At 43.7% G+C, this 26,615-nt stretch overlaps 1 long non-coding RNA gene across 1 annotated transcript in view; it reads left to right on the forward strand.

Annotated features, from left to right (window-relative positions):
• The window catches only part of LOC308610240, a 704,474-nt gene that overhangs the window by 370,314 nt on the left and 307,545 nt on the right, over window positions 1-26,615 (forward strand). Inside the window, exon 2 of the long non-coding RNA XR_014014462.1 lies at window positions 13,441-13,467. This is a non-coding gene — a long non-coding RNA (uncharacterized lncRNA). The remainder of the gene's footprint in view (window positions 1-13,440; window positions 13,468-26,615) is intronic.

The following is a 26,615-nucleotide window of genomic DNA, read 5'->3' on the forward strand; positions in this document are numbered from 1 at the left end:
TGATGACAAGTGTCATGGAGCTTTGTGATGACAACGTCATGGAGCAATGTGATGAGAGGTTTCATGGAGCTTTGTGATGACAATGGCATGCAACATTGTGATGCCAAGGGTCATGGAGATTTGTGATGACATAGGCCATGGAGCATTTTGATCACAAGGGTGTGGTGCATTGTGATGAGAAGGGCAGGGAGCATTGTGATGACAGGGTCATGGAGCAATTGGATGAAATGATCATGAAATATTTTGATGACAGTGTTTATGGAACATTGTGATGTCAGGCGTCATGGAGCATTGTGCTGAGAAGTCCATGGATAACTGTTATAACCAGCATCATGGGGCATTTTGATGAACAGTTTTATGGAACATTGTGATCAGAGGGGTTGTGAGCATTGTGATGACAGTGGTCGTGGAGAATTTTGATTTCATTGTGATGACAATAGCATGTAGCATTATGATGATGGGAATGGTGCACTGTGATGACAGGGTTCATGGAGCATTGAGATGAATATTGGCATGGGGTATTGTTATTACAGGGGTCTTGGAGCATTGTGATGAAATGGGCATGGAGCATTGTGATGAGAAGGCCATGGAGCATTCTGATGACATGCGTCAGGGAGCTTTGTGATGACACGGGCATGGAGCATTGTGATTACAGGGGTCTTGGAGCATTGTGATGACAAAGGTCAAGGAGTCTTTTGATGACAAAGGCAAGGGTCATGGAGCATTGTTATGACAGGTGTAATGGAGCATTGTGATGACACGGGCATGGAGCATTGGCCTGAAAAGTTTCATGGATTATTGTGATGAGAGTGGGCATGGAACATTGTGATGACAAGTGCACGGAACTCAGTGATACATGTGTCTTGGAGGATTGCAATGACAAAGGCATGGTGCATTGTGATGAGAAGGGCATCACGCATTGTGATGACAAGCGTCATGGAGCTTTGTGATGACAACACCATGGAGCAATGTGATGAGAGGTTTCATGGAACATTGTGATGACAATGGCATGGAGCATTGTGATGCCAAAGGTCATGGAGCTTTGTGATTACATTGGCCATGGAGCATTTTGATGACAAGTGTGTGGTGCATTGTGATGAGAAGGGCAGGGAGCATTGTGATGACAGAGTCATGGAGCAATTGGATGAAATGGTCATGAAACATTTTGATGACAGTGTTTATGGATCATTGTGATGTTAGGGGTCATGGAGCATTGTGATGAAAAGGGTCAAGGAGCACTGTGATGACAGGGGTTATGGAACATTGTGATGTCAAGTGTCATGGAGCATTGTGATGATAAGGGCATGTAGCACTGTTGTGACAATGGTCATGGAACATTGTAATGACAGGGGTGTGGGAGTATTGTGATGATTAACGATGGAACATTGTGATATCAGTGGTGAGAGAGCATTTTGATGAGATGAGCATGGAGCATTGTGATGACAAACTTGTGGAACATTGTGATGACAAACGCATGGCACTTTGTGATGACATGGGTCAGGAGCATTGTGCTGACAAATGCATGGAGCACTGTGATGACAAGGTTTATGGAGCATTGTGATGACAACGATGTGGAGCATTGTGATGACAAGGGCATGGCACATTGTGATGCCATGGGTCATGGAGTACTGTGCTGACAAAGGCATGGAGCATTGTGATGACAAGGGTCACCGAGAATTGTGATTAAATGTTCATGGAGCATTGTGGTGACAATTGTCACAGAGCCTTGTGATGACGAGGGCATGGATCATTGTGATGACAAAGGTCATGAAGCACTGTGATGACTGGAGTCACGGAGCATTGTGATGACCTGAGTCATAGAGCATTGTGATAAAAGAGCATGGAGCATTGTGATGAAAGGGGCATGGAGCATTTGTCTGACAATTTTCATGGATTATTGAGATGACAGTGGGCATGGTGAATTGTGATGACAAGGGCATCGAGCATTGTGATGAGAAGGTCATGGAGTACTGTGAAGACAGGTGTTGGAGCATTGTGATGACCTATGTCATGGTCCATTGTGATGACAATGGATAGGAGCATTGTGATGCCAAGTGTCATGGAGGATTGTGATGACAAAGGTACGGAGCATTTTGATGAAAAGGGCTTGGAGCATTGTGATGACTAGAGTCATGGAGCATTGTGATGACAATGGCCATTGAGAATTTTGATGACAAGTTCATGAAGCATTATGAGGACAATCACATGGAGCTTGCTATGACAGGGGTCATGGAGAATTGCGATGACAAGTGCATTGAGAATTGTGATGACAAAGCATGTAACACTGTGAAGAGAAGTATCATGGAGCATAGTGATGCCGAGAACGTGGAGAATTGTGATGACAGGGGACATGGAGCATTGTGATGACCATGGCATGGAGCATTGTGATGGCAAGAACGTGGAGCATTTTTATGAGAAGACAATGGATAATTGTGATGACGAGCATCACGGAGCACTGTAATGACAAGGGGTATGGAGAACTGTGATGACAGGTGTCATGGAGCATTGTGATGACAGTGGTCATGGAGCATAGTGATGACAAGGGTCATGGAGCATTTTGATGACAAAGACGTGGAGCACTGTGATGAGAAGACCATGGGAAATTGTGATGACGAGTGTCATGGAGCCATTTAATGACAAAGGGTATGGAGCATTGTGATGACTGTGGTCATGGAGCATTGGTCTGAAAAGTTTCATGGAATATTGTGATGAGAGTGGGCATGGAGCATTGTGATGACAAGTGCACGGAACACAGTGATACATGTGTCTTGGAGGATTGCAATGACAAAGGCATGGTACATTGTGATGAGAAGGGCATCGAGCATTGTGATGACAAGCGTCATGGAGCTTTGTGATGACAACGTCATGGAGCAATGTGATGAGAGGTTTCATGGAGCTTTGTGATGACAATGGCATGCAGCATTGTGATGCCAAGGGTCATCGAGCTTTGTGATGACATAGGCCATGGAGCATTTTGATGACAAGTGTGTGGTGCATTGTGATGAGAAGGGCAGGGAGCATTGTGACGACAGGGTCATGGAGCAATTGGATGAAATGGTCATGGAACATTTTGATGACAGTGTTTATGGAACATTGTGATGTCAGGGGTCATGGAGCATTGTGATGAAAAGGGTCATGGAGCATTGTGATGACAGGGGTTATGGAACATTGTGATGTCAGGGGCATGGAGCATTGTGATGATAAGTGCATGTAGCATTGTTGTGACAAGGGTTATGGAACATTGTGATGACAGGCGTGAGGGAGTATTGAGATGATTAGTTAAGGGACATTGTGATATCATTGGTGAGAGAGCATTTTGATGAGAAGTGCATGGAGCATTGTGATAACAAGGTTGTGGAGCACTGTGATGAAAAACGCATGGCACATTGTGATGATATGGGTCATGGAGCATTGTGCTGACAAATGCATGGAGCATTGTGATGACAAGGTTTATGGAGCATTGTGATGACAACGATGTGGAGCATGGTGATGACAAGCGCATGGTGCATTGTGATGCCATGGGTCATGGAGTATTGTGCTGACAAAGGCATGGAGCATTGTGATGACTAGGGTCACGGAGCATTGTGATGAAATGCTCATGGAGCATTGTGGTGACAATGGTCATGAAGCATTGTGATGACTGGAGTCACGGAGCATTGTTTTGACAGGGGTCATAGAGCATTGTGATGAAAGTGCATGGAGCATTGTGATGACAGGGGCATGTTGCATTGGTCTGACAAATTTCATGGACTATTGTGATGAGAGTGGGCATGGCACATTGTGATGACAAGGGCATGGAGCATTGTGATGAGAAGGTCATGGAGTACTGTGAAGACAGGTGTCAGGGAGCATAGTGATGAGATATGTCATGGTCATTGCGATGACAATGGAATGGAGCATTGTGATGCCAAGTGTCATGGAGGATTGTGATGACAAAGGTAATGGAGCATTTTGATGACAAGGGCTTGGAGCATTGTGATGACAAGGGTCATGGAGCTTTGTGATGACAAGGGCATGGAGCATTATGCTGACAAGGCCCATTGAGAATTTTGATGACCAGTTCATGAAGCATTGTGATGACAAGCACATGGAGCTTGCTATGACAGGGATCATGGAGTATTGCGATGAAAAGTGCATAGAGAATTGTGATGACAAAGCATGTAACACTTTGATGAGAAGTGTCATGGAGCATAGTGATGCCAAGAACGTGGAGAATTGTGATGACAGGGACATGGAGCAGTGTGATGACCAGGGCATGGAGCATTGTGATGGCAAGACCGTGGAGCATTGTGATGGGAAGACCATGGATAATTGTGATGACAAGCGTCATGGAGCACTGTAATGACAAGGGGAGTAGAGCATTGTGATGACAGGGGTCATGGAGCATTGTGATGACAGTGGTCATGGAGCATTGTGATGACAAGTGTCATGGAGCATGTTGATGACAAGGGCGTGGAGCATTGTGATGAGAAGAGCATGGATAATTGTGATTACGAGCGTCATGGAGCACTGTAATGAAAAGGGGTATGGAGTATTGTGATGACAGGGGTCATGGAGCATTGTGATGACTGTGGACATGGAGCATTGTGATAACCAGGTCATGGAGCATTGTGATGGCAAGACAGTGGAGCACTGTGATGAGAAGTCCATGGATAATTGTGATGACGAGCATCATGGAGCACTGTAATGACAAGGGGCATGGAGCATTGTGATGACAGGTGTCATGGAACATTTTGATGACAGGGTTCATGGATCATTGTGATGACAAGTGTCACGGAGCATTCTGATGACAAGCTTGTGGAGTATTGTGATGACAATGGCATGGGGCATTGTCATGAAAAGGGCATGGATCATTGTGATGAAAAGGGCATGGAGACTTGTCATGACAGTTTTCAATGAGCATACTGATGACAAGTTCCAGGGAGCATTGTGATGACAAGTGTATTGAGAATTGTGATGACAAAGGTCATGGAGCATTGTGATGAGAAGTCCATGGATAACTGTGGTAACCAGCATCATGGGGCGTTGTGATGACAAGTTTTATGGAACACTGTGATCACAGGGATTTGGAGCATTGTGATGACAGAGGTCATGGAGAATTTTGATTTCATTGTGATGACAATAGCATGAAGCATTATGATGATGGGCATGGTGCATTGTGATGACAGGGTTCATGGAGCACTGAGATGAAAAGTGGCATGGAGTATTGTTATTACAGGGGTCTTGGAGCATTGTGATGAAAAGGGCATGGAGCATTGTGATGAGAAGGCCATGGAGCATTCTGATGACATGCGTCAGGGAGCTTTGTGATGACAATGGCATGGAGCATTGTGATTGCTGGGGTCTTGGAGCATTGTGATGACAAGGGTCATGGAGTCTTGCGATGACAAAGCCGTAGAACATTGTGATGGCAGGGGTCATGGAGCATTGTCATGACAGGGTTAATGGAGCATTGTGATGAGAAGGGCATGGAGCATTGGTCTGAAAAGTTTCATGGATTATTGTGATGAGAGTGGGCATGGAGCATTGTGATGACAAGTGCACGGAACACAGTGATACATGTGTCTTGGAGGATTGCAATAACAAAGGCATGGTGCATTGTGATGAGAAGGGCATCGAGCATTGTGATGACAAGCGTCATGGAGCTTTGTGATGACAATGTCATGGAGCAATGTGATGAGAGGTTTCATGGAGCTTTGTGATGACAATGGCATGCAACATTGTGATGCCAAGGGTCATGGAGATTTGTGATGACATAGGCCATGGAGCATTTTGATCACAAGGGTGTGGTGCATTGTGATGAGAAGGGCAGGGAGCATTGTGATGACAGGGTCATGGAGCAATTGGATGAAATGATCATGAAATATTTTGATGACAGTGTTTATGGAACATTGTGATGTCAGGCGTCATGGAGCATTGTGCTGAGAAGTCCATGGATAACTGTTATAACCAGCATCATGGGGCATTGTGATGAACAGTTTTATGGAACATTGTGATCAGAGGGGTTTGGAGCATTGTGATGACAGAGGTCGTGGAGAATTTTGATTTCATTGTGATGACAATAGCATGTAGCATTATGATGATGGGAATGGTGCACTGTGATGACAGGGTTCATGGAGCATTGAGATGAAAAGTGGCATGGGGTATTGTTATTACAGGGGTCTTGGAGCATTGTGATGAAATGGGCATGGAGCATTGTGATGAGAAGGCCATGGAGCATTCTGATGACATGCGTCAGGGAGCTTTGTGATGACACGGGCATGGAGCATTGTGATTACAGGGGTCTTGGAGCATTGTGATGACAAGGGTCATGGAGTCTTTTGATGACAAAGGCAAGGGTCATGGAGCATTGTTATGACAGGTGTAATGGAGCATTGTGATGACACGGGCATGGAGCATTGGCCTGAAAAGTTTCATGGATTATTGTGATGAGAGTGGGCATGGAACATTGTGATGACAAGTGCACGGAACTCAGTGATACATGTGTCTTGGAGGATTGCAATGACAAAGGCATGGTGCATTGTGATGAGAAGGGCATCACGCATTGTGATGACAAGCGTCATGGAGCTTTGTGATGACAACACCATGGAGCAATGTGATGAGAGGTTTCATGGAACATTGTGATGACAATGGCATGGAGCATTGTGATGCCAAAGGTCATGGAGCTTTGTGATTACATTGGCCATGGAGCATTTTGATGACAAGTGTGTGGTGCATTGTGATGAGAAGGGCAGGGAGCATTGTGATGACAGAGTCATGGAGCAATTGGATGAAATGGTCATGAAACATTTTGATGACAGTGTTTATGGATCATTGTGATGTTAGGGGTCATGGAGCATTGTGATGAAAAGGGTCAAGGAGCACTGTGATGACAGGGGTTATGGAACATTGTGATGTCAAGTGTCATGGAGCATTGTGATGATAAGGGCATGTAGCACTGTTGCGACAATGGTCATGGAACATTGTAATGACAGGGGTGTGGGAGTATTGTGATGATTAACGATGGAACATTGTGATATCAGTGGTGAGAGAGCATTTTGATGAGATGAGCATGGAGCATTGTGATGACAAACTTGTGGAACATTGTGATGACAAACGCATGGCACTTTGTGATGACATGGGTCAGGAGCATTGTGCTGACAAATGCATGGAGCACTGTGATGACAAGGTTTATGGAGCATTGTGATGACAACGATGTGGAGCATTGTGATGACAAGGGCATGGCACATTGTGATGCCATGGGTCATGGAGTACTGTGCTGACAAAGGCATGGAGCATTGTGATGACAAGGGTCACCGAGAATTGTGATTAAATGTTCATGGAGCATTGTGGTGACAATTGTCACAGAGCCTTGTGATGACGAGGGCATGGATCATTGTGATGACAAAGGTCATGAAGCACTGTGATGACTGGAGTCACGGAGCATTGTGATGACCTGAGTCATAGAGCATTGTGATAAAAGAGCATGGAGCATTGTGATGAAAGGGGCATGGAGCATTTGTCTGACAATTTTCATGGATTATTGAGATGACAGTGGGCATGGTGAATTGTGATGACAAGGGCATCGAGCATTGTGATGAGAAGGTCATGGTGTACTGTGAAGACAGGTGTTGGAGCATTGTGATGACATATGTCATGGTCCATTGTGATGACAATGGATAGGAGCATTGTGATGCCAAGTGTCATGGAGGATTGTGATGACAAATGTAACGGAGCATTTTGATGAAAAGGGCTTGGATCATTGTGATGACAAGAGTCATGGAGCATTGTGATGACAATGGCCATTGAGAATTTTGATGACAAGTTCATGAAGCATTATGAGGACAATCACATGGAGCTTGCTATGACAGGGGTCATGGAGAATTGCGATGACAAGTGCATTGAGAATTGTGATGACAAAGCATGTAACACTGTGAAGAGAAGTATCATGGAGCATAGTGATGCCGAGAACGTGGAGAATTGTGATGACAGGGGACATGGAGCATTGTGATGACCATGGCATGGAGCACTGTGATGGCAAGAACGTGGAGCATTTTTATGAGAAGACAATGGATAATTGTGATGACGAGCATCACGGAGCACTGTAATGACAAGGGGTATGGAACATTGTGATGACAGGTGTTATGGAGCATTGTGATGACAGTGGTCATGGAGCATAGTGATGACAAGGGTCATGGAGCATTTTGATGACAAAGACGTGGAGCATTGTGATGAGAAGACCATGGGAAATTGTGATGACGAGTGTCATGGAGCCATTTAATGACAAGGGGTATGGAGCATTGTGATGACAGTGGTCATGGAGCATTGTGATGACTGGGGACATGGAGCATTGTGATGACCAAGGCATGGAGCATTGTGATGGCAAGACCGTGGAGCACTGTGATGAGAAGACCATGGATAATTGTGATGACGAGCATCATGGAGCACTGTAATGACAAGGGGCATGGAGGATTGTGATGACAGGTGTCATGGAACATTTTGATGATAGGGTTCATGGATCATTGTGATGACAAGTGTCACGCAGATTTCTGATGACAATCTTGTGGAGTATTGTGATGACAATGGCATGGAGCATTGTGATGAAAAGGGCATGGATCATTGTGATGAAAAAGGCATGGAGACTTGTCATGACAGGGTTCAATGAGCATACTGACGACAAGTGTCCGGGAGCATTGTGAGGACAAGTGTATTGAGAATTGTGATGACAAAGGTCATGGAACATTGTGATGAGAAGTCCATGGATAATTGTGATGACCAGTGTCATGGGGCCTTGTGATGACAAGTGTTATGGAACATAGTGATCACAATGGTTTGGAGCATTGTGATGACAGAGGTCATGGAGAAGTTTGATTTCATTGTGATGGCAATAGCATGAAGCATTATGATGATCGGCATGGTGCATTGTGATGACAGGGTTCATGGAGCATTGAGATGAAAAGGGGCATGGAGCATTGTGATTACAGGGGTCTTGGAGCATTGTGATGACAAGGGTCATGGAGCCTTTTGATGACAAGGCCGTGGAACATGGTGATGGCACGGGTCATGGATCATTTTTATGACAGGGGTAATGGAGCATTGTGATGACCGGGTCATGGAGCAATTGGATGAAAAGGGTCATGGAACATTTTGATGACAGGGGTTAGGGAACATTGTGATGTCAGTGGTCATGGAGCATTTTGATGAAAAGTGCGTGGAGGATTGTGATGAGAAGACCATGGGAAATTGTGATGACGAGTGTCATGGAGCACTTTAATGACAAGGGGTATGGAGCATTGTGATGACAGGGGTCATGGAGCATTGTGATGACTGGGGACATGGAGCTTTGGGATGACCAAGGCATGGAGCATTGTGATGGCAAGACCGTGGAGCATTTTGATGGGAAGACCATGGATAATTGTGATGACGAGCATCATGGAGCACTGTAATGTCTAAGGGTATGGAGCTTTGTGATGACAGGGGCCATGGAGCATTCTGATGACAAGCTTGTGGAGTATTGTGATGACAATGACATGGAGCGTTGTGATGAAAAGGGCATGGAGCATTCTGATAAAAAAGGCATGGAGCCTTTTCATGACAGTGTTCAAGGAGCATTCTGACGACAAGTGTCAGGGAGCTTTGTGAAGACAAGTGTATTGAGCATTGTGATGACAAAGGTGTTGGAGCATTGTGACAATAAGGACTTGGAGTATTGTCATGACAGGCATCATGGAGCATTGTGATGACAAGTTTTATAGAACATTGTGATCACAAGGGTTTGTAACATTGTGATGACAAGGGCATGAAGCAATATGATCCCAAGTTTCAGGGAGGATTGTGATGACAATGGTAATGGAGTATTGTGATGACAAGTGCATGGAGCATTGTGATGAGAAGGTGATGTAGCATTTTGCTGACACAGGCATGGAGAATTGTGATGACTAGGGAATGGAGCATTGTGAGGACAAGAGTCCCGGATCATTGTGTTGTCAGGTGTCATGGACGTTGTGATGACAGTGGTCATGGAGCATTGTGATGATATGTGGCATGGAGCATTATGGTGAGAAGGTCATGGAGTATTGGGCTGAAAATGTACATGGAGTATTGTGATGACAGGGGTCATGGAGCATTGTGATGATAAGGGAATGGAACATTTTGATGACAATGTCCTGGAGTATTTTGATGAGAAGACCATGGATCCTTGTGATGACAAGTCTCATGGAGCATTCTGATGAAAAGAGGAATGGAGCATTGTGATTACAGGTGTCTTGGAGCATTGTGATGACAATGGCATGGAGCATTGTGATGAGAAGGCCATGGAGCATTCTCATGACATTTGTCATGGAGCTTTGTGATGACAAGGGCAAGGAGCATTGTTATTGCAGGGGCTTTGGAGCATCGTGATGATAAGGGCATGGATCATTGTGATGAAAAAGGCATGGAGCCTTGTCATGAAAGGTTTCAAGGAGCATTCTGACGACAAGTGTCGGGGAGCATTGGGATGACAAGGGAATTGAGCATTGTGATGACAAATGTCATTGAGCATTGTGATGAGAAGGCCATGGATAATTGTGATGACGAGCGTCATGGGGCATTGTGATCACAAGTGTTATGGAACATTGTGATCACAAGGGTTTGGAGCATTGTGATGACAGAGGTCATGGAGCATTTTGATTTCATTGTGATGACAATAGCATGAAACATTATGATGATGGGCATGGTGCATTGTGATGACAGGGTTCATGGAGCATTGTGATGAAAAGGGGCATGGAGCATTGGTCTGAGATGTTTCATGGATTATTGTGATGACATTGGGCATGGCACATTGTGATGACAAGGGCATGGAGCATTGTGATGACAAGTTCATGGAGTATTGTGAAGACAGGTGTCAGGGAGCATTGTGATGACATATTTCATGTTCCATTGTGATGACAATAGCACGGATCACTGTGAAGCCAAGTGTCATGGAGGATTGTTGTGACAAAGGTAACGGAGCATTTTGATGAAAAGGGCTTGGAGCATTGTGATGACAAGGACGAGGAGAATTGTGAGGACAAGGGACATTGAGCTGTGAGAAGACCAGGGCATGGAGCATTGTGATGGCAAAACCGTGGAGCATTGTGATGAGAAGACCTTGGGTAATTGTGATGACGAGCATCATGGAGCACTGTAATGAAAAGGGGCATGAAGCATTGTGATGACAGGTGTCAGGGAGCATCGTGATGACAGGGGTCCAGGAGCATTGTAATGACAAGAACATATAATGTTGTGATGAGAAGTGTCATGTAGCATCGTGATGACAAGGACGAGGAGAATTGTGATGACAAGGGAAATGGAGCATTGTGATAACTAGGCATTGTGAAATGTGATGACAGGGGTCATGGAGCATTATTATGACAAGGGCCATGGTGCATTCTGACATAAGATATCACTTACGAAGGGAATGTAAACATGGCTACATATGAACTGTAGTAGGAAATAGAACAGTGTCTCAGATTTAGAAAACACTCTTAAGCATGCTTAAGGGGAAAGGAGAGGTGGGGAGATGCACAAAACCAGAGTTTTATATTAGCACAGGTACCGTTCCAAAATCCAAATATAGAACAGACAAGAACTACTTCTTCCGTAGTGAACGGGACTCAAAATCCCTATTTCCAGGAGAGGAATATATCTGACTAGTAAGAATCTTAAAACCAATGTATTTATATGTCTCTGTAAGGGAATCAAGTTTGTCTAGACCGGCAAAAACAAGTAAGGGAAAATCAGCTCAACCCCATGATAAAAGTTAATTTCAAAAAAAAAAATAAAAAAACAGCGATATTCTTACACAATTCCTTCAAGGGATTTGATGCAACCTGGAATGACACAATATACAACGACAGCTGGAAGAGACATAAGGCTGGACACATGGGACTGAGGGGATTGGTGAGATTGGCGGAGAAAATGCAGGCCCTTTAAAGCCATAATGCATGCCACCAATTCGATGGGTCCAACTCTCCTGGTTGAAGGTAATATTAATACAGCTATAACATGGACGGGAAACCAAGAGAGTGGACACCCTGTGAATACAAAAGGTTTCTAAAACTCAACGAACAGTCCCTCTCCTGGTGCTCCGGTTTGACTTTCCAACTGCTTTACTATAAATCTCCCAACGTGAAGAGACAGCCCCTTTAACCTCCTGGTTCCCACTGGTTGCCAATTTGGCTAAGGATGAAAGGGAAAAGGGAGAACCAAAGAGAGAGTAGCTGTTAGGCATTTGGACGGGCATATGACACTCTAATTTGCCGGCAGGAAGAAGAATTAACCAAACTCTCAGCCACCCACCAGGAACCAGTATAGGTCGTGAAGCAAAATTTTGGACTTGCGTTCAGCTCACAAAAACGAGTTGAAAAATGGAGAACAGGGGCAAAGCAATTCACAAACTGGCAGAGTAATAAAGGACAACAATCGTCCAAAAATCTGTTGAGTGAAGGAAACGAGGCGGACTTGAATGCGAGGAAGAATAGAAGGAAACAGATTTCAAGAGGTACGTAGGAATCGCCTGCAAAGCACAGGAAGAGGGACACAACTTCGACAATGATGCACTTGGCCAAAATGGTTGTATGAGATTTATCCTGAATATATTCTGGAGAAAATGCATACGCCTTTTTGGCCAAGCAAGCAAGCATGCAACTCAAATCTGCACTACAAAGAAGTGTCACTTCCCACCTGTCAAAACGGACATCCACAAAATGTGTAAAAACCAGAAAGGCAAGACAGGCACTGGAGAAGAGGGAGCCTTGTTATGCTGATGTGCGGGAGGTAAATTGCCAACTGCCTCACAGGAGGAGTGCATTGAGTTCCCTAAAACAAGTAAACAACAGAGCTACAGAGCCAAGGGCACTTCCAGTCTAGGGAATATACCTTGGGAAAACTGAAAATCAATACGACAGAGCCACCCCCTAATTTAGGGCTGCACTGCTTACAAGACCTCAACTTGGATACACCTTAAATATCCCAGGAAATATAAAAAGGGTTTAAAAGATTGTGGTACTTACGTACGATAGAATATCCCTCAGCCATGAAATCAATGTCATAAGACCAGGAGCAGCAAAGTGAGTGGATTCAGGCACGATGATTCTAAGAGAAATAAGTCACACAGAAAAAGAAACTTATCATAAGATATCACTTATGAAGATCCTGTAAACATGGCTACACATGAACTGAGTTAGGAAAGAGAACAGAGTCTCACATTTAGAAAACACTCTTATGCCCGCTGGAGGGGCAAGGAGAGGTGGGGTGATGCATAAAACCAGAGTTTGATATAAGCACAGGTACCATTCCAAAAACCAACATGGAATAGACAAGACCTACACCTTCTTCAGTGAAAGGGACTCAAAATTCCATATTTTGCGCAGAGGAATATATCTGACTAGTAAGAATCTTAAAACCTATGTATTGATATGTCTCTGTAAGGGAATCAAGTGTGTCTAGACTGGCATAAAAATGGCAGTGAAAATCAGCTCAAACCCACTATAAAAAGGAATTTCAAAAACAAAAAAAAAAACAGGGAAATTCTTTACAATTCCTTCAGGGTCTCTGATGAAACCTGGAATGACCCTATCTACAATGACAGCTGGTTGTGGTATAAGGCTGGACACTTGGGACTGAGAGGATTGGTGAGATTGGGTGAGCAAATGCAGACCTTTTAAAGCAAAAATGCATGGCCCCCATTCCATGGGTCGCAAATCTGCAGGTTGGAGGGAATATTACTACAGCTATAACATGTAAGGGAAACCTAGAGAATGGACACAATGTGAATACGAAAGGTTTCAAAAACTCAACGAATAGTCCGTCTACTGATGCTCCGGTTTGACTTTCCAACTGCTTTACTATCAATCTCCCAACTTGGAGAGAAAGCCCCTTTAACCTACAGGTTCGCACAGGTTGCCAATTTGGCAGAGGATGGAAGGGAAGAGAGAGAGCCAAAGAGAGAGTAGATGTTAGGCATTTGGAAGGGCACATATCATTCTAAATTCCCAGGAGGAAGAATAATTAACCAAAGTCCCAACGACCCACCGGGAACCAGTATAGGTCCTGAACAAAAATTTTGGACTTGCCTTCAGCTAACAAAAACGAGTTAAAAATGGAGCTCAGGGGCACAGCAATTCACAAACTGGCAGAGTAATAAAGGACAACTCTCGACAAAAACTCTGTTGAGGGACGGCAACGAGGCCGAATTGTAAGTGAGGCAGAATAGTAGGAAACACGTTTCAAGAGGTACGTAGGAATCGAGCGTAATGCACAGGAAGAGGGGCTCAACTTCGAAAATGATTCACTTGGCCAAATAGGGCATATGCATTTTCTCCTGAATATATTCTAGAGATAACACATACACCCATTTTGGTCAGGCAAGCAAGCGGGCAATGCAAATCTGCACTACAAAGAAGTCTCTCTTCCCACCGGTCACAAGGGACATCCACACAATGTGTAAAGACCAGGAAGGCAAGACAGTGGGCGCCTTGTTCTGCTGATGGGCTGGATGTAAATTGCCAACTGCCTCACTGGAGGAGTGCATTGTGTTCCCTAAAACAAGTAAACAACAGAGCTACAGAGCCAAGGACACTTCCAGTCTAGGGAATATACCTTGGAAAAACTGAAAATCAGTAAGACAGAGCAACCCCCAAATTAAGGGCTGCACTGCTTACAAGAACTTCACCTTGGGTACACCTTAAATATCCCAGGAAATATAAAAATGGTTTAAAAAATTGTGGTACTTACGTATGATGGAATATTCCTCAGCCGTGAAATCAATGTCATAAGACCAGGAGCAGCAAAATGAGTGGATTCAGGTACGATGATTCTAAGAGAAATAAGTCACAGAGAAAAAGAAACTTATCATAAGATATCACTTATGAAGTTCTTGTAAACAAGGTTACACAAGAACTGAGTTAGGAAAGAGAATAGAGTTTCACATTTAGAAAACATTCTTATGCCTGCTTAAGGGGGAAGGAGAGGTGGCGTGATGCATAAAACCAGAGTTTGATATAAGCACAGGTACCGTTACAAAAAACAACTTTGGAATAGACAAGACCTACACCTTCCTCAGTGAAAGGGAATCAAAACCCCATATTTCCCACAGAGTAATAGATCTGACTAGTAAGAATCATAAAGCCTATGTATTGATATGTCTCCGTTAGGGAATCAAGTGTGTCTAGACCTGCATAAACATGGCAGCGAGAATCAGCTCAAACCCATTATAAAAATGATTTATAAAAAAAAAAAAAACAGGGAAATTCTTTACAATTCCTTCAGGGTCTCTGATGAAACCTGGAATGACCCTATCTACAATGACAGCTGGATGTGGCATAAGGCTGGACACTTGGGACTGAGAGGATTGGTGAGATTCGGTGAGCAAATGCAGACCCTATAAAGCAAAAATGCATGGACCCCATTCCATGGGTCCCAACTCTCCAGGTTGAAGGGAATATTACTACAGCTATAACATGTACGGGAAACCTAGAGAATGGACACACTGTGAATACAAAAGGTTTCTAAAATTCTACAAATAGTCCCTCTCCTGGTGCTCCGGTTTGACTTTCCAACTGCCTTACTATCAATCTCCCAAGTTGGAGAGAAAGCCACTTTAACCTCCTGGTTCGCACAGGTTGCCAATTTGGCAGAGGATGGAAGGGAAGAGGGAGGACCAATGAGAGAGTAGCTGTTAGGCATTTGGACGGGCACATGTCACTCTAATTTCCCGGCAGGAAGAAGTATTAACCAAACTCTCAGCCACCAACCGGGAACCAGTATAGGTCCTGAACCAAAATTTTGGACTTGCGTTTAGCTCACAAAAAACGAGTTGAAAAATGGACCTCAGGGGCACAGCAATTCACACACTGGCAGAGTAATAAAGGACATCTATCGTCCAAAAATCTGTTGAGTGAACGCAAAGAGGCGGACTTGAAAGCGAGGCAGAATAGCAGGAAACAGATTTCAAGAGGTACGTTGGAATCACCTTTAAAGCACAGAAAGACGGCCACAAATTCGACAGTGATGCACTTGGCAAAAAAGGGCGTATGCGTTTTCTCCTGAATATATTGAGGAGAAAACGCATACACCCTTTTTGGACATGCAAGCATGCGGGCAATGCAAATCTTCACTACAAAGAAGTATCACTTCCCACCGGGCAAAAGCGACATCCACAAAATGTATAAGAACCAGAAAGGCAAGACAGGCCCTGGAGAACAGGAAGCCTTGTTATGCTGATGGGCGGGATGTAAATTGCCAACTGCCTCACAGGAGGAGTGCATTGTGTTCCCTAAAACAAGTAAACAACAGAGCTACAGAGACAAGGGCACTTCCAGTCTAAGGAATATACCTTGGGAAAACTGAAAATCAATAAGACAGAGACACCCCAAACTTAGGGCTGCACTGCTTACAAGAACCTCAACTTGGGTACACCTTAAATATCCCAGGAAATATAAAAATGGTTCAAAAAATTGTGGTACTTATGTACGATGGAATATCCCTCAGCCATGAAATCAATGTCATAAGACCAGGAGCAGCAAAGTGAATGGATTCAGGTACGCTGATTCTATGTGAAATAAGTCACACAGAAAAAAGAATCTTATCAAAAGATATCACTTATGAAGATCCTGTAAACATGGCTACACATGAACTGATTTAAGAAAGAGAACAGAGTCTCACATTTAGAAAACACTGTTATGCCTGCTTAAGGGGGAAGGAGAGGTGGGGTGATGCATAAAACCAGAGTTTCATATAAGCACGGGTACCGTTTCTAAAATCAACATTGGAATAGACAAGACCTACACCTTCCGCAGTGAAAGGGACTCAAAACCCCATATTTCCCGCAGAGGTTTAGACCTGACTAGTAAAAATCTTAAAACCTGTGTATTGATACGACTCCGTAAGGGAGTCAAGTGTGTCCAGAATGGCAGAAACATGGCAGCGAGAATCATCTCAAACCACTATAAAAAGGAATTTCAAAAACAAAACAAAAAACAGGGAAATTCTTTACAATTCCTTCAGGGTCTCTGATGAAACCTGGAATGACCCTATCTACAATGACAGCTGGATGTGGCATAAGGCTGGACACTTGGGACTGAGAGGATTGGTGAGATAGGGTGAGCAAATGCAGACCCTTTAAAGCAATAATGCTTGGCCCCCATTCCATGGGTCCCAAATCTCCAGGTTGAAGGGAATATTACTACAGCTATAACATGTACGGGAAACCTAGAGAATGGACACACTGCAAATTCAAAAGGTTTCTAAAACTCAACGAATAGTCCCTCCCCTGGTGCTCCGGTTTGACTTTCCAACTGCTTTACTATCAATCTTCCAACTAGGAGAGACAGCCCCTTTAAGCTCCTGGTTCACACAGGTTGCCAATTTGGCAGAGGATGGAAGGGAAGAGGGAGAACCAATGAGAGACTAGCTGTTAAGCATTTGGACAGGCACATTTCACTCTAATTTCCCAGCAGGAAGAAGAATTAACCAAAGTCTCAGCCATCCACCGGGAACCAGTATAGTTCCTGAACCAAAATTTTGGACATGCGTTCAGCTCACAAAAAACGAGTTGAAAAATGGAGCTCAGGGGCACAGCAATTCACAAACTGGCAGAATAATAAAGGACAACTATCGTCCAAAAATCTGTTGAGGGAAGGCAATGAGCGGACTTGAAAGCGAGGCAGAATAGCAGGAAACTGATTTCAAGAGGTATGTTGGAATCGCCTTTAAAACACAGGAAGAGGGGAACAACTTCGACAATGATGCACTTGGCCAAAAAGGGCGTACGCGTTCTCTCCTGAATATATTCAGTAGACAAGGCATACGCCCTTTTTGGCCAAGCAAGCAAGCGGGCAATGCAAATCTGGACTACAAAGAAGTATCACTTCCCACCGGTCAAAAGGGACATCCACAAAATGTGTAAACACCAGAAAGGCAAGACAGGCCCTGGAGAACAGGGAGCTTTGTTATACTGATGGGCGTTATGTAAATTGCCCACTGCCTCACTGGAGGAGTGCATTGTTTTCCCTAAAACAAGTAAACAACAGAGCTACAGAGCCAAGGGCACTTCCCTTCTAGGGAATATACCTTGGGAAAATTGAAAATCAATAAGACACAGCCAACCCAAAATTTAGGGCTGCACTGCTTACAAGAACCTCAACTTAGGTAGACCTTAAATATCCCAGGATATATAAAAATGGTTCAAAAAATTGTGGTACTTATGTACGATGGAATATCCTTCAGCCATGAAATCAATGTCATAAGACCAGGAGCAGCAAAGGGTTTGGATTCAGGTACGATGATTCTAAGTGAAATAAGTCACACAGAAAAAGAAACTTATCATAAGATATCACTTAGGAAGATCCTGTAAACATGGCTACACATGAACTGAGTTAGGAAAGAGAACAGAGTCTCACATTTACAAAACACTCTTATGCCTGCTTAAGGGGGAAGGAGAGGTGGGGTGATGCATAAAACCAGACTTTGATATAAGCACAGGTACCGTTCCTAAAACCAACTTTGGAATAGAAAACACCTACACCTTCCTCAGTGAAAGGTACTCAAAACACCATATTTCCCGCAGAGGAATAGATCTGACTAGTAAGAATCTTAAAACCTATGTTTTTGATATGTCTCCGAAAGGGAATCAAGTGTGTCTAGACTGGCATAAACATCGCAGCGAGAATCAGCTCAAACCCACTATAAAAAGGAATTTCAAAAACAAAACCAAAAAACAGGGAAATTCTTTCCAATTCATTCAGGGTCTCTGATGAATCCTGTAATGACCCTATCTACAATGACAGCTGGATGTGGCATAAGGCTGGACACTTGGGACTGAGAGGATTGGAGAGATTGGGTGAGCAAACGCAGACCCTTTAAAGCAAAAATGGATGGCCCCCATTCCATGGGTCCCAACTCTCCAGGTTGAAGGGAATATTACTACAGCTATAACATGTACGGGAAACCTAGAGAAAGGACACACTGTGAATACAAATGGTTTATAAAACTCAACGAATAGTCCCTCTCTTGGTGCTCCGGTTTGACTTTCCCACTGCTTTACTATCAATCTCCCAACTTGGAGAGACAGCCCCTTTAACCTCGTGGATTGCACAGGTTGCCAATTTGGCGGAGGATGGAAGGGAAGAGGGAGAACCAATGAGAGAGTAGCTGTTTGGCATTTCGACGGGCACATGTCACTCTAATTTCCCGGCAGGAAGAAGAATTAACCAAAGTCTCAGCCACACTCCAGGAACCCGTATAGGTCATGAACGAAAATTTTGGACTTGCGTACAGCTCACAAAAAACGAGTTGAAAATCTGAGCTGAGGGGCACAGCAATTCACAACCTGGCAGAGTAATAAAGGACAACTATCGTCCAAAAACCTGTTGAGGGAAGGCAACGAGGCAGACTTGAAAGCGAGGCAGAATAGCAGGAAACAGATTTCAAGAGGTACATTGGAAACGCCTTTAAAGCATAGGAAGAAGGGCACAATTTCGACAATGAAACACTTGGCCAAAAAGGGCATTAGCGTTTTCCCCTGAATATATTCAGGAGAAAACGCATACGCCGATTTTGGCCAAGCAAGCAAGCGGGCAATTCAAATCTGCACTACAAAGAAGTATAACTTCCCACCGGTCAAAAGGGACATCCACAAATGTGTAAAAACCAGAAAGGCAAGACAGGCCCTGGAGAACAGGGAGCCTTGTTATGCTGATGGGCAGGATGTAAATTGCCAACTGACTCACTGGAGGAGTGCATTGCGTTCCCTAAAACAAGTAAACAACAGAGCTACAGAGCGAAGGGCACTTCCAGTCTAGGGAATATACCTTGGGAAAACTGAAATTCAATAAGACAGAGCCACCCCCAAATTTAGGGCTGCACTGCTTATAAGAACCTAAACTTGTGTACACCTTAAATATCCTAGGAAATATAAAAATGGTTCAAAAAATTGTAGTACATATGTACGATGGAATATCCCTCAGCTATGAAATCAATGTCATAAGACAAGGAGCAGCAAAGTAAGTGGATTCAGGTACGATGATTCTAAGTGAAATAAGTCACACAGAAAAAGAAACTTATCATATGATATCACTTATGAAGATCCTGTAAACATGGCTGCACATGAACTGAGTTAGGAAAGAGAACAGAGTCTCACATTTAGAAAACACTCTTATGCCTGCTTAAGGGGGAAGGAGAGGTGGGGTGATGCATAAAACCAGAGTTTGACATAAGCACAAGTACCATTTCTAAAACCAACTTTGGAATAGACAAGACCTACACCTTGCTCAGTGAAAGGGACACAAAACCCCATATTTCCCGCAGAGGAATAGATCTGACTAGTAAGAATCTTAAAACCTATATATTGATATGTCTCTGTAAGGGAAACAAGAGTGTCTAGACTGGCATAAACATGGCAGCGAGAATTAGCTCATACCCACTATAAAAAGGAATTTCAAAAACAAAACAAAAACCGGAAATTCTTTACAATTCCTTCAGGTTCTCTGATGAAACCTGGAATGACAGTATCTACAATGACAGCTGGATGTGGCATAAGGCTGGACACTTGGGACTGAGAAGATTGGTGAGAATGGGTGAGCAAATGCAGACCCTTTAAAGCAAAAATGCATGGCCCCCATTCCATGGGTCCCAACTCTCCAGGTTGAAGGGTATATTACTACCGCTATAACATGTATCGGAAACCCAGAGAATGGACACACTACGAATACAAAAGGTTTCTAAAGCTCAGTGTATAGTCCCTCCCCTGGTGCTCCGGTTTGACTTTCGAACTGCTTTACTATCAATCTTCCAACTTGGAGAGACAGCCCCTTTAAGCTCCTGTTTCACACAGGTTGCCAATTTGGCAGAGGATGGAAGGGAAGAGGGAGAACCAATGAGAGAGTAGCTGTTAGGCATTTGGACAGGCACATGTCACTCTAATTTCCCGACAGGAAGAATAATCAACCAAAGTCTCAGCCACCCACCGGGAACCAGTATAGGTCCTGAACCAAAATTTTGGACTTGCGTTCAGCTCACAAAAAACGAGTGGAAAAATGGAGCTCAGGGGCACAGCAATTCACAAACTGGCAGAGTAATAAAGGGCAACTATCGTCCAAAATCTGTTGAGGGAAGGCAACGAGGCGGACTTGAAAGCGAGGCAGAATAGCAGGAAACAGATCTCAAGAGGTACGTGGGAATCGCCTTTATAGCACAGGAAGAGGGGCACAACTTCGACAATGACGCACTTGGCCAAAAAGGGCGTATGCGTTTTCTCCTGAATATATTCAGGAGAAAACGCATACGCCCTTTTTGGCCAAGCAAGCAAGCGGGCAATGCAAATCTGCACTACAAAGAAGTATCACTTCCCACCGGTCAAAAGGGACATCCACAAAATGTGTAAAAACCAAAAAGGCAAGACAGGCCCTGGAGAACAGGGAGTCTTGTTATGCTGATGGGCGGGATGTAAATTGCCAACTGGCTCACTGGAGGAGTGCATTGCGTTCCCTAAAACAAGTAAACAACAGAGGTACAGAGCCAAGGGCACTTCCCGTCTAGGGAATATACCTTGGGAAAACTGAAAATCAATAAGACAGAGCCACCCCCAAATTTAGGGCTGCACTGCTTACAAGAACCTCAACTTGGGTACACCTTAAATATCCCAGGAAATATAAAAATGGTTCAAAAAATTGTGGTACTTATGTACGACGAAATATCCCTCAGCCATGAAATCAATGTCATAAGACCAGGAGCAGCAAAGTGAGTGGATTCAGGTACGATGATTCTAAGTGAAATAAGTCACACAGAAAAACAATCTGATCATAAGATATCACTTAGGAAGATTCTGTACACATGGCTACACATGAACTGAGTTAGGAAAGAGAACAGAGTCTCACATTTAGAAAACACTATTATGCCTGCTTAATGGGGAAGGAGTGGTGGGGTGATGCATAAAACCAGAGTGTGATATAAGCACAGGTACCGTTTCTAAAACCACCTGTGGAATAGAAAAGACCTACACCTTCCTCAGTGAAAGGGACTCAAAACCCCATATTTCCCCCAGAGGAATAGATCTGACTAGTAAGAATCTTAAAACCTATGTATTGATATGTCTCCGTAAGGGAATCAAGTGTGTCTAGACTGCCATAAACATGGCAGCGAGAATCAGCTCAAACCAACTATAAAAAGGAATTTCAAAAACAAAACCAAAAAACCGAGAATTTCTTTACAATTCCTTCAGGGTCTCTGATGAAACCTGGAATGACCCTATCTACAATGACAGCTGGATGTGGCATAAGGCTGGACACTTGGGAGTGAGAGGATTGGTGAGATTGGGTGAGAAAATGCAGACCCTTTAAAGCAATAATGCATGGCCCCCATTCCATGGGTTCCAACTCTCCAGGTTGAAGGCAATATTACTACAGCTATAACATGTACAGGAAACCTAGAGAATGGACACACTGTGAATACAAAACATTTCTAAAACTCAACGTTTAGTCCCTCTCCGGGTGCTCTGGTTTGACATTCCAACTGCTTTACTATCAATCTCCCAACTTGGAGAGACAGCCCCTTTAAGCTCCTGGTTCGCACAGGTTGCCAAATTTGCAGAGGATGGAAGGGAAGAGGGAGAACCAAAGAGACTAGCTGTTAGGCATTTGGACGATCACATGTCACTCTAATTTCCCGGCAGAAAGAAGAATTAACCAAAGTCACAGCCACCCACCATGAACCTGTATAGGTCCTGAACGAACATTTTGGACTTGCGTTCAGCTCACAAAAAACGAGTTGAAAAATGGAGCTCAGGGGCACAGCAATTCACAAAATGGCAGAGTAATAAAGGACAACTATCGTCCTAAAATCTGCTGAGGGAAGGGTACGAGGCGGACTTGAAAGCGATCCAGAATAGCAGGAAACAGATTTCAAGAGGTACGTTGGAATCACCTTTAAAGCACAGGAAGAGGGGCACAACTTCGATAATGACACACTTGGCCAAAAAGGGCTTATGCGTTTTCTCCTGAATATATTCAGGAGAAAACGCATACGCCCTTTTTGGCCAAGCAAGCAAGTGGGCAATGCAAATCTGCACTACAAAGAAGTATCACTTCCCACCGGTCAAAAGGGACATCAACAAAATCTATAAAAACCAGAAAGGCAAGACAGGCCCTGGAGAACAGGGAGCCTTTTTATGCTGATGGGCAGGATGTAAATTGCCAACTGCCTCACTGGAGGAGTGCATTGCGTTCCCTAAAACAAGTAAACAACAGAGCTACAGAGCCAAGGGCACTTCCAGTCTAGGGAATATACCTTGGAAAAACTGAAAATCAATAAGACAGAGCACCACCAAATTTAGGGCGGCACTGCTTACAAGAACCTAAACTTCGGTATACCTTTAATATCCCAGGAAATATAAAAATGTTTCAAAAATTGTGGTACTTATATACGATGGAATATCCCTCAACCATGAAATCAATGTCATAAGACCAGGAGCAGCAAAGTGAGTGGATTCAGATATGATGATTCTAAGTGAAGTCACACAGAAAAAGAAACATATCATAAGATATCACTTATGAAGATCCTGTAAACATGGCTACACATGAACTGAGTTAGGAAAGAGAACAGAGTCTCACATTTAGAAAACACTGTTATGCCTGCTTAAGTGGGAAGGAGAGGTGGGGTGATGCATAAAAGCAGAGTTTGAAATAAGCACGCGTACCGTTTCTAAAACCAACTTTGGAATAGACAAGACCTACACTTCCTCAGTGAAAGGGACTCAAAACCCCATATTTCCCGCAGAGGAATAGATCTGACTAGTAAGAATCTTAAAACCTATGTATTGATATGTCTCCATAAGGGAATCAAGTGTGTCTGGAATGGCATAAACATGGCAGCGAGAATCAGCTCAAACACACTATAAAAAGGAATTTCAAAAACAAAACACAAAAACAGGGAAATTCTTTACAATTCCTTCAGGGTCTCTGATGAAACCTGGAATGACCCTATCTACAATGACAGCTGGATGTGGCATGAGGCTGGACACTTGGGACTCAGAGGATTGGTGAGATTGGGTGAGCAAATGCAGACCCTTTAAAGCAAAAATCCATGGCCAACATTCCATGGGTCCCAACTCTCCATGTTGAAGGGACTATTACTACAGCAATAATATGTACGGGAAACCTAGAAAATGGACACACTGTGAATACAAAAGGTTTCTAAAACTCAACGGATTGTCCCTCTCCTGGTGCTCCGGTTTGACTTTCCAACTGATTTACTATGAATCTTCCAACTTGGAGAGATAGCCGCTTTAAGCTCCTGGTTCACAGAGGTTGCCAATTTGGCAGAGGATGGAAGGGAAGAGGGAGAACCAATGATAGAGTAGCTGTTAGGCATTTGAACGGGCACATGTCACTCTAATTTCCTGGCAGGAAGAAGAATTAACCAGAGTCTCAGCCACCCATCGGGAACCAGTAGAGGTACTGAACCAAAATTTTGGACTTGCGTTCAGCTCACAAAAAAACGATTTGAAAAATGGAGCTCAGAGGCACAGCAATTAACAAAGTGGCAGAGTAATAAAGGACAACTATCTTCCAAAAATCTGTTGAGGGAAGGCAACGAGGTGGAATTGAATGAGAGGCAGAGTAGCAGGAAATAGATTTCAAGAGGTACGTTGGAATCGCCTTTAAAGCACAGGAAGAGGGGCACAACTTCGACAATGATGCACTTGGCCAAAAAGGGCGTATGCGTTTTCTCCTGAATATATTCAGGAGAAAACGCATTCGCACATTTTGGCCAAGCAAGCAAGCGGGCATTGCAAATCTGCACTACAAAGAAGTATCACTTCCCACAGGTCAAAAGGGACATCCACAAAATATGTAAAAACCAGAAAGGCAAGGCAGGCCCTGGAGAACAGGGAACCTTGTTATGCTGATGGGCGGGATGTAAATTGCCAACTGCCTCACTGGAGGAGTGCATTGCATTCCCTAAAACAAGTAAACAACAGAGCTACAGAGCCAAGGGCACTTCAAGTCAAGGGAATATACCTTGGGAAAACTGAAAATCAATAAGACAGAGCCACAACAAAATTAAGGGCTGCACTGCTAACAAGAACCTCAACTTGGGTACACCTTAAATATCCAAGGAAATATAAGAATGGTTCAAAAAATTGTGGTACTTTCGAACGATGGAATATCCCTCACCCATGAAATCAATGTCATAAGACCAGTAGCAGCAAAGTGAGTGTATTCAGGTACGAAGATTGTAAGTCAAATAGGTCACAGAGAAAAACAAACATCATAAGATATCACTTATGAAGACCCTGTAAACATGGCTACACATGAACTGAGATAGGAAAAAGAATAGAATCTCACATTTAGAAAACACTCTTATGCCTGTTTAAGGGGGAAGGATAGGTGGGGTGATGCATAAAACCAGAGTTTGTATAAGCACAGGTACCGTTCCAAAAACCAAATATGGAATAGACTAGACCTACAGCTTCCTCAGTTAAAGGGACTAAAAATGGCGTATTTCCCACAGAGGTATAGTTCTGACTAGTAAGAATCTTAAAACATATGTATTGATATGTCTCTGTAAGGGAATCAAGTGTGTCTAGACTGGCTTAATCATGGCAGCGCGAATCAGCTCAAACCCACTATAAAAAGGAATTTCAAAAACTATACCAAATAACAGGGAAATTCTTTCCAATTCCTTCAGAGTCTGTGATGAAACCTGGAATGACCCTATCTACAATGACAGCTGGATGTGGTATAAGGCTGGACACATGGCCCTGAGAGTATTGGTGAGATTGTGTGAGCAAATGCAGACCCTTTAAAGCAATAATGCATGGCCCCCATTCCATGGGTCCCAACTCTGCAAGTTGAAGGGTATATTACTACTGCTATAACATGTACGGGAAACCTAGAGAATGGACACACTGTGAATACGAAATGTTTCTAAAACTCAACGAAGAGTCCCTCTCTTGGTGTTCTGGTTTCACATTCCAACTACTATAGTATCAACCTCCCAAATTGGAGAGACAGCCCCTTTAACCTCCTGGTTTGCACAGGTTGCCAGTTTGGCAGAGGATGGAAGGGATGAGGGAGAACCAGTGACAGAGTAGCTGTTAGGCATTTGGACAGGCACATGTCACTCTAATTTACCGGCAGGAAGAAGAATTAACCAAAGTCTCAGCCACGCACCAGTAACCAGTATAGGTCCCGAACCAAAATTTTGGACTTGCATTCAGCTCACAAAAAACGAGTTGAAAAATTGAGCTCAGGGGCACAGCAATTCACAAACTGGCAGAGTAATAAAGGACATCTATCGTCCAAAAATCTGTTGAGGGAAGACAACGAGGCGGACTTGAAAGCGAGACAGAATAGCAGGAAACAGATTTCAACAGGTATGTAGGAATTTCCTCTAAAGCACAGGAAGAGGGGCACATCTTCGACAATGATGCACTTGGCCAAAAAGGGTGTTTGCGTTTTCTCCTGAATATATTCAGGAGAAAACGCATACGCCCTTTTTGGCCAAGCAAGACAGCGGGCAATGCAAATCTGCACTACAAAGATGTATCACTTCCCACCGGTCAAAAGGGACATCCACAAAATGGGTAAAAACCAGGAAGGCACGACAGACTCTAG

This window comes from Mesoplodon bidens (assembly GCF_964165515.1).
Source record: "Mesoplodon bidens genome assembly, contig: HAP1_SCAFFOLD_61, whole genome shotgun sequence".
Lineage (NCBI taxonomy): Eukaryota > Metazoa > Chordata > Mammalia > Artiodactyla > Ziphiidae > Mesoplodon > Mesoplodon bidens.